Consider the following 14,188-nt stretch of genomic DNA (forward strand, 5'->3'; position numbering starts at 1 on the left):
GAGCAAGTGGGAAGCTGAGGGACTGCAGAGACCTCCCCACCTTCCACCTTCCTGCCTTCACCTGCTGTCACAGGGCTGAGGAGGGCCACAGGCTAATCCCACACGAAGGAGCAGAGCTGAGTCCTGAGGACTGGTGGGGGGCTTGGAAGATGCTGCCCACTGGCCTTGACCCTGCAGTCTCCAAGGTGGGGCAAGATATTCCCCAGGTCCCTTCCAGCTGAGACATTCAGAGTGTTCCCATTCAAAGCATCTCTTAGACCTTCCCCCTAGGAGGTTCCCCTTCTTCCTGCCCCCAAGCGATTCCTGGGACACAGGAGGGGGTGGGCCTTTGTTCCCAGCAGGAGCCCCTCCCTGGGTTCCAGGTGAGCGAGAGAGGCACAATCAATGCCCTTCACTGAGAGGAGTGGCCCCAAAATACAGTAAGAGGCCCCTTGTTAGAAAAGTAAATTTCAGGCCCCACCGCAGGCCTGGGGTGATCCAGCAATCTGCTTTCACACGCCTCCCAGGTGGTTCTGATGCCACCAGATTGAGAACCACAGTCCCAGAGAACACTGAAGCTGGAATTTCTTGGATGGCTGGGTATGACGTGGGGAGAAAGGAAAAGGATATCCTGGTGGCCTGGCTGGCAACAACAGGTGAGTTTCTCTGCAGGAAGGCCCTGGGTCAGCCCCAGGGCCAGGAGCCTCCACCAGATGCCTGGTATCTTGAGGCTGGTATCTTGTGTTGGCCGGAGCACTGGGAAGGTCTCCAGTGCCCAAGAGCTTTCCAAAGGGATCTGAAACCCCCAGAATATCAAGAGCCTTTCTTTCCAAAGCTTTCAATTAATTTAATACACAATTAAGATTTAAACACATTGCCACTGGGAAAAGTTAAACCAAAACCGAGGGAGCAACATGGAAAAGTCTTCCCTTGACATCCCCAGGGCTAGACCCCTCCCCAGAAGCAGTACTGTTAGCTGGCTGCGGTGTATCCTTCCAGAGCATTCTGTGCATTCGTTTGTGCTGCATAAACAGGATGAGGGTGGGTTTGCCGTGCTTCGACTCCCCACCTCTCTCATTTAACAACACACCACAGGCTCTGGACCTCTTCTCGGCATTGTCGTGAGTGTGATAACAACGGAGACAAGAGGGAAAAAATATTCTCACACCACATTGGAGCAACCTCCTTTTCTTGGCTCCTCCACATCCACCCTAGTCCTGCCTACACTACACCAAGCATGCAAAGTACAGACACACACACACACACACACACAACATGCACACGAACAATGAGTGGTTGGATTGGAGGAACTCCCAGGTACCGGGGTGCCGAGGAGCTGGGGCCTCCTTGGGCTCCAGGCAGACATCCCTCGACCTCAGGAAGGGACACACGGGCACTGCAGGTTGCGCCACCGCTGACAGCGGTGTGTGTGCTTGTACATACATTTATCCCGCGTGGGCGTCCAAAGCTCTCCCTCAGATCCCCAAAGGTCTCCAAAACCCCTCAAAGGATTAAACCCACAGCTTGATGTTGATTGCCTCTTAATGGAGAAAAGCACATTAGTAAAAGTCATCCCTGCCTTTCTAGAGCACTTTCCAACTCACAGTCACAGGCTCGGCAGCCAGCGGACTCTTGGGAAAACGGAGCCTGGCCCTCCTCGAAAGCTTGGGCCCAGGTACAGGGTGTCTACTCTCTAAGTGGCTGAGGGAGAGGGAGGAAAAGTTAAGGATGAGACGACCAGTGAGGCGGGCGAGGAACCCGAGTGTACTGGGTTGAATAGTGTTCGCACAAAATCCATGTCCTTCCCGGAACCTCAGAGTGTGACCTTGTTGGCAGATAGCACTGTTGCAGACGTAGTTAAGAAGAGGTCTTACTGGAGTAGGTTGGGCCTTTAGTCCAACAGGACTGGTGTCCTCATACAAGAAAAGAGAACAGGGACAGGGGTCACAGAGGGGAGAACGCCACGGGGAAGACGGAGACAGGGACTAGAGTGATGCATCTGCAAGGCAAGGACCCTGCAGGATTGCTGGCAAACACCAGAAGCTAGCAGAGATTTAGGACTTCTAGCCCCCAGAACTGTGAATCAGTGTCTGTTGTTTAAGCCTCCCTGTTCGTTCATGGCACTTGGTTACAGTAGCCTTAGGGCATGAATACACCAAGAGAGGGGTAGCAAAGAGTGGAGCTCACCGATGGCTTCCAGGGAGACCCCGAAGCCCCCACAGAGTCCCCAGCCCTCGGTAACTGAAGTGACCGGGGCTCTTTGGGTCAGTGGGCACTGCGGCCCACACCAGCTGGGACTGTGCTCGCTCAGGTGTGCAGGCAGTTCTTAGCCTGGAGAGATTTCTCCTCTAAACAGCCAAATCAAACACATGTTCCCCTCCAGGCCCCCGAGTCACCTGCCACTTGGCAATGAGAGGACGTCAGCCCAGTTCCTGGCTGGTAGCGCTGACAGGCTCCCATCTGCTCCGGAAGCACCCGGCCTGGATAAACACAGCCAGGCTCTGCCACCCACGGCCAGGCCAGCCGGGCCACGTGGGCTGAGCGGAAGCCCTGGGCCTCAGGTGTCAGGCCCCCAGGGTCACTTTCCACCATGACCTACCTGCCGGCTGCCCTAGGAGCAATGGCATTCTTGGAAAATGGGAGGGAAGACACCGGAAAGGAAGAGTTGGGCTTGTCATAGGACTCAGCCCAACTCCCAGGTGACTCTCTTGAATTCTTCCCTACTGGGTGCAGGGTCACTGCCCCCTCTCACTGACCCTCCCCCCTCACTCACACCCACATAAAGCCATCTGCCACCGCCACCCCCCCCCCCCCCCGCCCCGGCAGGCACCAGGGCCTTATGACTCAGCACCCAGCCCTGAGGCTGCTCTGTGGGTGGCAGCTCCGGAACCTTCATCGGGAGGGAGATGCTGGGAATGGGGGCCCGAGCTAGGAGGGAGGTGGGCAGAGAGGACACCTGCAGACCCCAGGTGGCCTTCCTGGAGCACAAAACCCTGACAGCCCTGCCTTCATCTGCTTTTTAAAGCGGACTCACTCTCCAGCAGAGGTGTTGGCTAAAATGTAATGGTCCAATTAAAATGCACCTAATAATTCAGTTCCCTTTTTCCCTCCAGACTCTACCACCTGTTCTCTAGGCCCTGACCCGGCTAAACTGGGACCTGTTTCTCCTAGTGTATTCCATCCTTACCTCTTCCTGGACCAGCCCCAACCCCTGCACCACCCTCCCCGCCCCAGCATGTTCATCCCCCCCTTCCCCAACACACCCCTGCCCTCAAACAGATACATTTTCAGGAAGGTGTTACAGATTTCGTGGCATTCTCCTAGACTTGGAGCAAAAGGTTTGACCCCAAGTGCTTATCCCAAAGAAAGCTATTACGGCAAGGCTGTAGGTGCCATTCTAGGGAAAAGAGTGAGTGAAGGTGGAGAATGTCACCTCCACCGGTGGCAGGACAAGGGGCTGGTCCTCACCCTGCAAATCCTGGGAAGGTGGCCCCCCAGGTGTGGTTCTGAGTCCGGCACTCTGCACCGGTGTTGCTTGGCCCCTGGAACTTGGCTCTGGAGGGAGAGCCTGCAGGCTGGGCCTGTCTCGCAGCTGGAAGATTGGATTTGAGGCCTGGCCCAGAGATAAGGACAGGGCTGGAGGATCCCACCCCAGAGAGGCCTGAGTTTTCTGCCTGAGGGAGCCTGCTTTGAGCAACCGTCTCTGCTCACTCCTGCTGAGCCCCTTCCAGAAGGTCCAGCCTCTTCCCAGGCCTCTTGTAAGCTGCGTGGAGCCACCGGGCCTCCAAGCTGAAAGGAGGCCCTCAGGATGTGGCCCCATTTTCTCCCTTACCCAGCGGCCCCCTGGGGTCTGTCGGGATTCTCCAGCGGAGCCAGGCAGGGACACACTTCTCCTTCACAGCCCTGTTCTCTCCAAAACAAGCCCACGGTCTCCCCTCATTTTGTTGCGGGTGTTTTTGCTGGTCCCACAAAGAAACAGATCGGACCTGGCCAAAGTAAAGAATGCTGGGAAGCTCCAAGGAACCTCAAAATAGTAGCAGGAAGAGTCTGCATGTGTGTGACACTGGCTCTGCCACCACATGTGAACTTGAGCAAGACACCCTCTCTGTGCCTCATTTTCCTCAACGCCAAGAGTACCTGTTCCAAAGGGCTGTTGTGAAGGTTGAATGAGGTGGAGAATTGTGCGAATGCGCAATTTAAGATGGTCTATTTGGTCCCTTTCTTCACGGAAGTGTGCGCAGTCTAGTAATAGTAATACTTACTGGTCACGTTCATTATTCATTTAGCACTTTCTGTGTTGACACACCGCGTGCTGGACGTTGTCTGAGGGTTTGCCTGCACTACCTCCTTTAAGTCCATGTTCTTTTATCCCACTCTGCCCCCACACTGTCTCTCACAAGACAGTTCACTGTCCCAGAGGTGCCCCCCCCCGCCTTGGCATTGGGACGTTGTCCAGGCGAATCCTCTGTGGAGTCTCCCAGGCACGTGTGTTGCTTCCCAGAACAAGAAGGTGGGCAGCAAATGGCCCTAGCTGGAAAATCAGAGTGTGTGTTCCTGCACTTCTAATGGACACGTTACTCTAGAGTAACGGAAAAAAAGAATAGCCCCACTCACCGAGTGGCTCTCTGATTCCTCCCGGGGACTCCCAGCCTGCCCCAGTTCACAGCTGCCGAAATTGTGATTGTCCCGAGGCCACCCAGCAAGGAAGCAGCAGGGATTCCACAACAGGTCCTACACTGTCCACTGAGCAAGCTCCCACGGTGCGCACGCCATGCTCCTGGCACGTAGGGATAAGGAATAGCACTAACGTTTTATGGAGAAGGATCCGGCCCCAGACAGGTCAAAAAAAAAATCAATGCTGAGACTGATAAATACTCTGGAGAAAATAAATATGGGTGTGGGATGGAACCACGGGTGGATTTAGGGGAGAGAGCATTCTCTTTACCTAGATTAGTCAGGGAGACCTCTGAAAGGTAATAACCGTGAGCCCAGAGCTGAATGATGAGACACAGGTATGTGAAGAGCTGGAGGAAGAGACGTTCAGCTAGAGGGAAGAGCAAGTGCAAAGGTCCTGGGGCAGAAATGTGCTTGGGCTCTTCAAGGTACAAGAAGTAGGCCAGTGTGGCTGGAGCAGGGAGAGTGAGGAGCAGTGGGGGAGGCAAGGAGGAGAGGAGGCAAGGCCAGATCATGCCTGGCCTTGTAACCATGGAAACAAGTTTGGATTTTATTCTAATAGCAACAGGAAGCCGTAGGAAGGTTTTTAGGCAGGGAAATGACCATTAAAACTTGTTGATTAGAAAAATCACTCAGGCAGCTGTGAGAAGAATGGATTGAAGGAGCGCAAGCAGCTGTGAGAAACCTTGAGCAGCCTGGACCACAGTGCCAGCCATGGGGATGGAGGAAAGGGGAAGGCAGGTACCTCGATGCAAACAAGTCCTGAGCACTGGGCCTGGCGTGCACCAGGTGACACTCAGTGCAGAGTTGGGGGCTAACGAAGAGAGGGGTACTGCTGGCTAGATATGTGGCCAGGGTCAGGCAGTTGGGCGGCAGTGACAGGGAGCTGGGGAGGCTGCCTTTCCCAGGCTTAAGGCCACAGCAGGCAGGCAGCCCCCGGGGCGGGAGGAGGCAGGGGCCAACCCCGAGGAACCACACCCTATTTTCGGTTCCTCAATGTGTACGGTGCCTTCCCATCATTAAAAGGTCATTGCCAGATCCGCTATCTGTGACACTTAAGTGTTCCAGAAATAAAAACATGGAAGTAACTAGAATAAAAACAGCTTATATTTATTTTTATATTTCAAAATTTTGTTGAACATGTACATACATGTGAGAAAAAAGTTCAGCGTGTAAGAACACACAGCAAAAGGTATTTTCTTCCACCCTGTCCTCGACCCTAGAAAATATTGTTATCTGTTTATTTTTAATGTTTCCAGAAATCTCAGCGTCTACATAAAATATATATTGCATATCCTATTTTTAAATGTGGAGATAGCAAAAATTACTGTTTTGTACCTTTTTTCACCAAACAATAGTTTTTGAAGATCCCTTTATATTAGTCCATGAATCACTATTTCATTCTTTTTTAGTGGCTGCAAGGTATAGCACTGCATGCCTGTATCATATAGGACAATAGGTATTTAAATGATTCCCAAGTTTTGGCTACTACAGTATCACAACAAACACCTTCATATGTAGGGCTTTGGTGTTTCTGCTGGATAAATTTGTAGAAGAGGATTTCTAGCTGTAAGGATAATTACATTTTTTTTTCCTGTTTGGATAAATATTGACAAATTGCGATTCCGAGCAGTTGGACCGATTCACTTCCTGCTCCCGCTCCCTACTGACCTTGACAGCATCCCCTTCATGTGTTAACTCAAAGTATTGACCAAATGTTTCATCCTGCCATTCTCAGGACACCTGACACTTTGCACATGGTAAGTGTACGCTCACCTCTGTGGGTGTAGTGAATGTTATCACCTCGAGTCTGCAGATCGGAGAGGTCAAGTCACCTGCCCAGGACAATGCCAGGGTCCCAGCACTACTGCAAAACCGTGGCCAGGAACAGGATAGGCAAGGCTGGGGGCCCGGGAGCCAGGCCAGGGGGCGGTGACCTCCAGAGACACTCAGACTCTGGCAATTAAGATGGGGGAAGGGAGCACACAGGTCAGAAGCCAAGAGACCACTCAATGGTCAGGTCTATAAACTTACTCCCCCAGGACCAGGGACCCAGTGCTGCCTCTTCTGCCAGAGCCTGAGGCCCGGATATGGGTGTGTATGAGCCATATGAGAGCCATGGGAAGTAGGTCCCTTGCTGGAGGAGTAGCAAATGTAGGAGCAGAGATAAGAGTGGTTGTTGACCTCTGAGACTTTCTTCCCACCGTCATCGGGTTGGTGGCTGCAAATCAGGAAAATGTAGGTTCCGTTAAAATTGGGGGTTGGGGAGAGAGAGAAAGGGAGAGAGAGATCCCTGTCAATAAACCACAGCAGCCAAATGAACCTAAGTTTAGCATCAGTCTCTAAGCCTGTTGGGGAGCCTCTTGATTCTTCTAATGGACTCCACTTCCGTGAGCTCAAAGGTAATGGAATCGGCTTCAGCAAAAACAATGTTCTAAATAAAGAACTGCAATCAGAGCGGCTGACCTTCGACAGAAAACTCTTCTTGTAGGCCTTGGACTTGAAGTGAGGAATGTGCTTTTTGAGAGGGGGTGTGTGTGCATGTGTGCGCGCGTGTGTGTGTGAAGATCGTGACTTTCAGGTGTGGCTGAACATGCTGAGAAAGTCCTACCATGTTACTGAGACTTACCTGCCAACAAAAAAATGTTTTAAGAAAAATTGTTAGAGTTAGGCAGGCAGGGAAACCTGACAGTTCTGAAACTGACATTAGGTGGGGCCCACCTGGGTTGAATGGGTCTTGTCGGTACACAGGATTCCCACAAGAGAGGACGCTCAAAGCCTCCCTCCCCGGCTCGTGGCACAAGCTGAGCAGCAATCTGCAAAGCCCACTGTGGAAGGCTGCAAGGCGGGCAGGGCCAGGCATGAGGCCCCCACAGCAGACTCAGGCCGGAAGCTTGAATCAATAAGGAGAGGACTTGCTGAGCACTAAGGTCAGAATCAGGCAATCACAAAGGCCTCCGAAGGAGTCCCAGGGTGTCAGCCCAGAGAAGCCCAGGTGCAGCCTGTGGCCAGCACTAACCATCTGAGATACTGGGGTTTCCAGTTGCTTGTCTTTCTGGGTAAAGATGATCTGTACTCCTCCTCCAATTTTCTGATAGCTCATCTTCCACACCACCTGCCCAACCATTTCACTATCTCAGGTAGTCAGGTACTCAGCCATGTTTGAGCCTGTGGTAAATCAGACACTGTGCTAGGTACTGTGGGGGACTCAGAAGTAGGGCACAAGTGGCAGTGGGGTGTTGGCAGTGGTGGCTCTTACATAAGGTGCTGGGGAGTACGTGCAGGCACAATTGCTTCAGAAAAACAATTTGGCACAAGCTTGTAGAGTTGAACCTGCACACACCAACAAGCAACAATTAACTCCTCTCCTAGGTATATACCCTGGAAACTCTTGCACTTGTGTGAAAAATGTGTACAGGGATGTTCCAAGAAGCATTATTCGTAATAGCAAACTAATAAAAAACCCAGCTGTCCGTTACCAGGAGAAGGAATTAACTGTGAAGTGTGGTCTATTCCCACAGTGTAATAAACAGGATGCAGCAATGCAAATGAATGAACTATAGTTGCAAGCGATATACATGATGACTCAGAAACAAACGATGCATTAAAAAAGTGTCAGAGGATACATATGCTATATCATTTTTTCTAAAGCTTAAAAATAAGCAAAGCTAAACAACATTTTCTAAGCCAATCTGCAGATGTATCTTAATTTTATTTTTAGAGCAAAGGACTGGTAAGCATAAGATTTAGGATAGTTGTTACCCCTGGGGCAGACAGGTTATGGGACAAAGGAGGAGCCCACAGGTAGGGTTGGTGGTCTCAGTCATGTTCTGGTTCTTGGGCCACATAGCAGGTTACAAGTGTTCATCTTACTATATTTTGTTCATTGCATATGTTTGTTTCTATCAAGAATATGTATTAATGTATTAAACCTTTTCATAGAAGTAACTCTTGCTCTGAAAGAGATTGCCATCTGTATGAGAAGACAGAAGCACAGACCCCCAAACAGGGCATTTTGTATGACATACTACAAGAAAGAACCTTATGAGTGATTGTACTTGTTTGGACTCTTAATTGCAAGTGACCGAAAGCAAATTCAGACTTGCTCAAGCACAAGTAAGGAGTAAGTAAATAATAAGTAAGAAAGTAAATCTGGTCTATGAATTGAGGTGGGGCTGGCACCAGGGACTCTAAATTCTCAAATAATGAACAACTCACTTCCTCGCTCTCTGCCTCTCTCCGTGTGTGGCCTCACTTCCTCCCACTGCAGGCAGGGGCCTTCCCTCTGGTAAAGGGAGGAGAAGAAGGAATGCAGATAATGCCAGCTTGGCTTGCATCACACCAGGTTAGCAAATCCAAGGAAAGAGAGGGATGTTTCTTCCTATGCTCCATATACAAAATCCCAGGCAAGATTCCAATTGGCCTGGTTGGAGCCACGTGCCCATCTCTGGGCCAATCACAATGATCAGGAGAAAGGGTACTATGTGATTGGAGAACCCATCTATTCTCAGGGGGTGGAGAAAGGGCTGTTCCCCAGAGGAAAAGCGGTGCTTTTATCAGAAGAAAGAGCAGAAGGGATGTTGGGCAGACAAACACAACACATGTCCACTCTGTAGGATCAGACAGCAAGGGAATAAGAGTTCAGGGTAATGGGGAGAGCAGTGAGGGTGTTTGGAAGAGAAGGTCCTAACCTTGAAGGCTGAGGGAGGAGAAGAATTTGAGGAGGGAGTAGGGGAGCCTCCCACCAGACCCGGGAGGCAGAAGACTGTGTAATGTCCTGCATGGCTCCCAGATGCCTCTGGGGGAGCCATGTTAATTGTTCTGTGGGCTGGTTGGCTCCAGAGTGTAAAAACAAACCCTGATGGGAGGGATTCCCTGAGAATGGAAAATAGGTACACAAAAGGCAGACACAGGATATTGCAAGAAGCCCGGAGGACGCCCCCACACGGGCCTGGGCTGACTCAATGAGGTCTGAGGCCACGGAGGGGGCAGGCTGGAGGCAGGCTGGGAACAGAGCACAGCTCTGGGCCAGGAACTTTTCCTTCTAGGAGGAGTTGCCTAGAGGGATGGTGTCTGGTGAGGCTGATCTGGCTCACCAGCCCCAGACCAAAGCCTTCAGCAATCCCACACTCAGTTCTGTGTCAGAGATGCAGCCTCGGCGTGGGGACCAGGGCACAGCGGGCCTGAAGGCCACTTCAGGGGCCTCAGGAGAGGCAGCAACCTCCAGGCCCAAGAGTTCCTGCTTTACTGAGAAGTAGGAAGGGGTCGGGGGCGGGGCAAAGTGGTGCCAAATCACATCAAACCAGCAATGCCACGAATCCATCATGAGCCCAGAGCTCAGGAGTTTGCACTGGATTTGAATCTTTGTTCCGCACTTGAAATACAAGTGGCCTGAGCAGCTTCCCTCTCTGAGTCTCAGTGTTCCAATCAGTAAAATGCCCGAAACACAGCAGTAGTGCCTACCTGAAGAACGATCGTGAAGCTCAGATGAGGAAAAGTTAGGGTTCTACAGGCTTGAAGTTCTCCATCAGCGGTATTGCCATAGTTATAACTATGCCATGATTTCATAGCTGATGGAGTCCCTGAGATGGGAGCGGTGAGGCCCAGACGGTGCAGCCCACACACAGAGGCTAAACGACCCCTTGTTGAGGACGCTTGTAGAGGACGCTGCACATTACACCTGAAGCACTTCTCCACCTCAGGGTCTTCGTACCCTTGGAATATGCTTCTCTTGAATTCTACAGGGTGGCTCATCTGTCCTCTTCCAGGCTTAGGATAGGTGTCCCCTCCTCAGCGCAGCCTTCTCCAACCCCCTTAATTTAAAAAGTGACCTCCCTGTCCTCCAACCCATTACTCTCTTTTATGATCTTCCTATCATTACAACCCTCTGATATCGATTGATATGTTTTATTTGCTTAGTATAGGATTCCCCTGTGGAAAATAAGCCCATGGAGTAGAGATACCTGCTCCACCCCTGGATCCCTAGCCTAGCGTGGAGCGTGACACGTGCTTCATTGTTTAAGGAACGAATACTCAAAGAGTGACCGGGCAACACTCAGCCCTTCCGCTTCAGCCAAAGCTCAGAGTGGTTCACTCGCATCTCCCATGGTTTCATCTGCATGGTTTCATCTCAAGGGTCTTGACTGTGATATCCTAATTCAGCTCAAGCCATGGGCCCACCGAAGTGCCCACCACACTCTGGACCCCCATACCAAGCTGGCCCTCCCTGGGGTTCAGTGGCCTATGCAGAGCCTCTGTGTGGGGCTGGGGCGAGCTGGCTGGGGCAGCTAGAAAACCTGTCAGTCTGTCAGTGAACGTTCGCAGGGAGCCTCCTGCAGGTGCACCACAGGCCCGAGGTGAGGGTCGAGTGCCTGAGTCCCTGTCCTTGGGGAGAGGCGAGACCTGCTGCGTGTCCTCCTCGTTGACCAGCTGTCCTGAAGCCTTCTTCATGGCACCTACTGGGTAGTAGTATAATGTCCAACCCTGAATGATGGCGGTTTAGGACTTCACACTGAAGAAGTCACCGAGACTGTGACGCGCCAGTCTGCTGAGCAGACTGACCTTCTCTCCCTGAGCGCCTGCATTGTTCATGGTGCGCTCTGTGGGTTATTTGTAATAAACCATGGGGTACTCATTTAAGAAGAAATGTGGGGTCCCAGCCCACCTGGACCTGCTGGCTCAGAATCTCTGCAGTGGGCTGTGGAATCTGCATTTTGCTCAAGATTAAGTAACTGCACAACCAGAGGAAGAGCAGTGTGCCCAGACCGGCCGGCAGGCTCCGGAGGCTGCTTTCCTAACTGCTGCTTAGTGGCTCACTCTGCCCTCTGCTTGAGGCGCCCATCAGTGCACCTCCCGAGCTCCTTTGTCTTCCAAAACCTAAACGCCGCCACTTTTGTTGCCCCATTCAATCCCGAGGCTGAGTCAGGTCCTCTTGCCCATGGCCCACCCCTCACCTGTGGCTGCAGGTATCTCACCACAGTGTGGAGTTTGTCGTACCCCCTGCCCCCCCCCACCCCGCCCCGCCCAAGCCCCTCCCCTCACGCACTTGCATTCGTTCATCCCTCTGACCTCAGTTCTCGGAAAGCAGTGCACACTCAGGAGTGCTGCAGGGACATTCCAGGGATAAATTTGGGGGCTAATCTTTTTTTCTTCCCCCCATCTCTCACCACAGTAACATTTTCTAGAAGGCAACGTTTGTATCCAAAGACCAGCTTGTCAGTGCAACCGGCCTTCTGCAGACACTTCGTGGAATGAAAAACTAACCTCCTCCTCGTTAAGGTCAGGACTTCCCTGGTTCCTAATAATTGAGGAAGGCTGAGCCATTCTCACACAATCGAGATTAACAACTTCCTAGCAATGCAGGGTTTTTACGGGCTGATCACTCTTACTTAATGACTGGAAATGACTGGTCTTCCACTTTCCAGTCCCTGAGGTGTGGCCGCCCTGAGGAAGTAAGTCAAAGGGAGCCAGTGCCTAGAACCAAGATCAGGGACTGCCAGCCCCACCCGGTAGTTACGTTTACGCCTACAACCAGGGGCTCCTTGTCCGGCCTAGAGAAGTCCTTCCGTGCCTGTAGGACCTTGGTGATCTCCCTCCCCACTGCCCGTCCTCCATCCCTCCACTGCTTATTGTTTCTCTGACATCGTCTGTGTCGATGCAAGAAATGTCCAAACCTGCAGAGAATTTTTGTAGTTTATTTGAGCCACACTGGCGACATGTGCCCAGGAGCAAGATCTCAGATGCTCCCGAAAACAACATTTTTGCAGCTTCTTTCATGCATGTGAAATCAATGAAGGGACATAAGGAAGACTGCATGAAGGTGGGAGGAAGCAACTCAGGGATGGAATTAAATGATAGTTAATATTATGTGTTCTATTGGGAGTGGTCATGTGCAGATTGGATTACAGGGTAGTTAAGATTATGTGCTCTCTTGAGGGTTGTTACTGTTTATTTCAAAGACCTAGATGCTCGGAAGCACTGGGAAGAGCTTGCTTAAGGCAAAGATAAACCTTTTACTAAAGAGTGATATGCCTGGGGCATGACTACCCATAATGACCTACCCAGTTAAAAATTTATGATTAGGTCACCCTCTGAGCTTACTTTCCACAGAACCCCCTTTTTCACCCACATCTGCAACCATGTCTTCCTAAATCTAGAGCAGTGTTTCTCTGCCTTGGGACTACTGACATTTGGGGTGGATAATTCTTTGGGCAGTGGTGGCGGCGGCAGGGCTGTCTTGCACCTTGTAGGATGTGGAACAGTCTCCTTGGCCTCTCTCTACCCACTGGGCACTAGTAGCATCCTCTTCCCAGGTGTCAACAACAAAAAATGTCTCTAAACACTGCCAGATATCTCTCGGGGGGGGGGGGAAAGGGGCAACCCCCACCCCCGCCCCCTCCGCCCATTGAGAACCACTGGTCTGGACCACCCTGCTCTGCCCTGCTGCCTTCCTCACTGCTCTTCCTTCACCTTAGGGTCTTTGCCCTCTGCCTGCAGAGCAGCAGGGCTCTCTATTGCCTTCTGCTTCTTTACTTGAATGTTATTTGCTCATCAAGACCCTCCCTATTTAAAATTAAAGCCCACACCAATAATCCCCTAAAATCCTTCCTTGTTTAAATGTTCTCCCTGGCTAGCAGTTATCACACTCTCCCACATACCTCGAGTCTTACTCATGTGTTTTAGAGCCTATCTGCCTCCAGTAGAATGCAAACTCTCTGATGATAAGATTTTGTTTGTTTGAGGTTCTGCTTTGGTCTTCTCTGCGCACTGATGTATCCTTGGATTTAGAGCTATGACTATCACCCAAAAGCACTCAATAAATATTCATTGAGTGAGTGAATGAACTGCATAGTTCTCATTCTTTCCTATCCCAGAGGTTCCTCTCTGTCAAGAGACTGGACAAATTCTGTGACTTCTCCAGCTCTAATCCATGGGGCAGTTTGAGGGATGTATACATAGGTGTGTTGTTTTTAGGTGTAAAAGTAATAAGCCAGCTGACCTTATCTGAGTGCTTCTGCATGCCAGGCATTGTGCTAAGCATACAGGCCTCCCTGTTTAACCCTCTAAACAACCCTGTGAGGTTAGTTTTGTTATTCATGTCAACCCACTTGCACAGACGAGCATCAAAAGCTGCTGTATCTGATCCAGAGACATGTATCTGAGTTCGAAGCCAAACAAGATGGTCTGACCCCAGTGTTCCCCCTCACTCCTAACCGCTACAGTAACTGCCTCTCCCCCAAACTGGGTTCATTAGCAGAGAGTCAAACAAAGGAAACAGGGAGAGCTCACCATACTCCCCAAAAGGAGCTGCTATTAGCTGATAGCAATGTTATACTAGAGAATTTCTTATACCAGCAGGATGTGTTTACGTATATAAAAAGGTCTGCATGTACATAAAAACCCACACCCATCTTGTTAAGTGGTTTTCTTTCTTTTCCAAAAGAATAGTTCCAGACTTTCTGGTCCACTTAGTTTTTTTGCTCTCTAGTAATACATTTAGGACCAGACCTTTAAACTTCACTAAGGAGGAACATCC

Source organism: Phyllostomus hastatus, unplaced genomic scaffold, assembly GCF_019186645.2.
Source record: "Phyllostomus hastatus isolate PE091 unplaced genomic scaffold, TTU_PhHast_1.1 phas_scaffold_1066, whole genome shotgun sequence".
NCBI classification, from domain to species: domain Eukaryota; kingdom Metazoa; phylum Chordata; class Mammalia; order Chiroptera; family Phyllostomidae; genus Phyllostomus; species Phyllostomus hastatus.